Source organism: Halictus rubicundus, unplaced genomic scaffold (genome assembly GCF_050948215.1).
Source record: "Halictus rubicundus isolate RS-2024b unplaced genomic scaffold, iyHalRubi1_principal scaffold1067, whole genome shotgun sequence".
In the NCBI taxonomy this organism is placed as follows: domain Eukaryota; kingdom Metazoa; phylum Arthropoda; class Insecta; order Hymenoptera; family Halictidae; genus Halictus; species Halictus rubicundus.
Window position 1 is genome coordinate 1 of NW_027489608.1, and position 2,500 is coordinate 2,500.

General features: G+C 51.0%; 1 non-coding gene across 1 annotated transcript in view; it reads right to left on the bottom strand.

Moving 5' to 3' along the window:
• Positions 1-2,418: 2,418 nt before the first annotated feature.
• The window catches only part of LOC143364853 (5.8S ribosomal RNA), a 155-nt gene continuing 73 nt past the window's right edge, over positions 2,419-2,500 (bottom strand). The window contains exon 1 of the ribosomal RNA XR_013084331.1: positions 2,419-2,500. This exon is cut by the window's right edge and continues 73 nt beyond it. This is a non-coding gene — a ribosomal RNA (5.8S ribosomal RNA).

The window sequence follows — 2,500 nt, forward strand, 5'->3', positions numbered from 1 at the left end:
CTCTCCTCGCAATGAGAACGAGACGCCCCGGGAGTGCGAGGCCGCATCGTAACGCGGCCCATCCTCCCTTGGTCGACGCAAAGGTACGACCTTCACTTTCATTGCGCCTTTAGGTTTACATGTCCCAATGACTCGCGCACATGTTAGACTCCTTGGTCCGTGTTTCAAGACGGGTCCTGAGAGTACCCAAAGCAGTAGCGTCGCTGACCGGTAATTCGAAGCTTGGCCAGTCCGAGGACACCGCCTGCTAACAGCTGGTTAGGCCCGAAGCCGGCACCAGGTCCGTACCTTCGGGTAAAACTAACCGAGCTTGCGGCGGGCCTGACGCACACACATTCGAGAATGGATTGGTTGCGGCCCGATACCGTCAGAGTACCGTCACGCAGCCGGCCAGGCGATCGAGCGTCTGTCGTGTGCGCACGTAGCGACACGACAGGCAACAACTCGGGCCGTAGACCGACACGCAACGGGTCGCGACGTTCTACTAAGGGAGAAGTGCACGACTACGCGACCGGAACATTTGCCGAAGATGGTGTACCCTCGCACTGGAAACCACGAAGGCCCATACGGGGTATCTGCGCACCAACGGAAGCCAGCCTCGTCGACGATGAATCTCCCCATTCGATCTTTTGGGTTTCTCAGGTTTACCCCTGAACGGTTTCACGTACTCTTGAACTCTCTCTTCAAAGTTCTTTTCAACTTTCCCTCACGGTACTTGTTCGCTATCGGTCTCGTGGTCATATTTAGCCTTAGATGGAGTTTACCACCCACTTAGGGCTGCACTCTCAAGCAACCCGACTCTAAGGAGAGGTCCTCCCGAAACGCGTACCGGTCGCTACGGGCCTGGCACCCTCTACGGGTAAATGGCCCCATTCAAGATGGACTTGGACGCGGTTCGACGTCACGGGATAAATGGACCCTCCTAAACACTACATTTCCCAACGGCGGAACCGCGGGATTCAGTGCTGGGCTCATTCCTGTTCGCTCGCCGCTACTAAGGAAATCCTTGTTAGTTTCTTTTCCTCCGCTTAGTAATATGCTTAAATTCAGCGGGTAATCTCGCCTACTCTGAGGTCGTCAAACGTGAAAAAAAAATGTTTCGTATATTTCACCGAAAGCATTAAAAGTACGCGAGAACGTACAGAGGAGCACAAAAAAAAAAAAAAAAAAAAACAAAACCATATATCTTATGCGCCACACCAAAGTGTCTTTTCTCTATATAATGTATATATAGAGATTTCTTCATTTTGTTCGTCGATCGGAAACTCTCGCTAGACGATCGGCCGGTTAACTTTAACGTCCGTCGAAAAGAACTTCCGGGGACTGGACGACCGACAGATCGCGCGGTCTCGCGATCGACAATGAAGAAAAAAAGACATGGGGCGACCGACAAAGGTTTGTTTTCACCTTCACCTTCTCGTGCTCTGCGTGACAACACGTTGTGGTGACAACGATGTTCGAAAGCCACTCCATAGAGGAGTATATATATTTTCAACACCCGGTGGGGTTTCTCTACTACACTAGACACACGGGGGTACAGAAACGCTGCACGACGCGATATCATCGATCAAACCAAAGAGACACGAGATCTCGGTCGTCATTCAATTCAACGAACGTGGCGATGGAATCCGCAACGGATTAGCGAGGACACGCGACGACGGGGAAATTATTCGACCCGATACAAGTACGCGTGCGCATCCCGCACAATGCCAAATGTTGCTATGTCCATCAGTCATCAAAGCGTTCGTAGAACGAGAGACCACTGTCTCGCGAACTCTAAGAATATGTTTGTCGAAGTCGCTGGCAACGACGACCCTCCGCCGCAATTATGTGTAGAGAGACACATCCACGCACAGACGTATTTTATTTTATATATCATCTCCCTGGGGCTTACGTTGCACGCCACAGTTGCGCACACAGATTTTACACGGGTGTCCGGTATCTCTTTCTTTATTTGTGTCCATTCACTGTAGTCTCTTGAGACTCTTATACCTTTCGTATACGCATCATTTCAGACGACGTCGGGAGCGCGTAAAATGTTCGAGAGTGAAACGCTTCTTCCGCAATGCGAATCGTTCCAGAGAGAGAGGAGAGAGAGATTTCGATCGTCGGAGCGGTGTTCACGGGCGGTCGTATTGAAAATACGACTCACGACGCCGCAAAACACTCACGCAAGTCCGAATGTGATACCCATTCCTATTTCCTTCTTCTCACGAAGACCGTTAGACGCAATGTAAAATTTGCAATTTTCACAGAACCGCGTCAAACGCCGACGAAACGTCCATCGTTCGCTCGTACGTAGCATCTTTGCAACCCGACTCAGAAACGCTCTTTGCGCCCTCCACAAAATTCGACATGGAGAGGTAAGCGACGGCGGGGACTTACAAGAGCAACGCAAGCAGTATTTGGTTACGTAAACGACCCTCAGCCAGGCGTGGTCCAGGAATTGTATCCGTGGACCGCAATGTGCGTTCGAAATGTCGATGTTCATGTGTCCTGC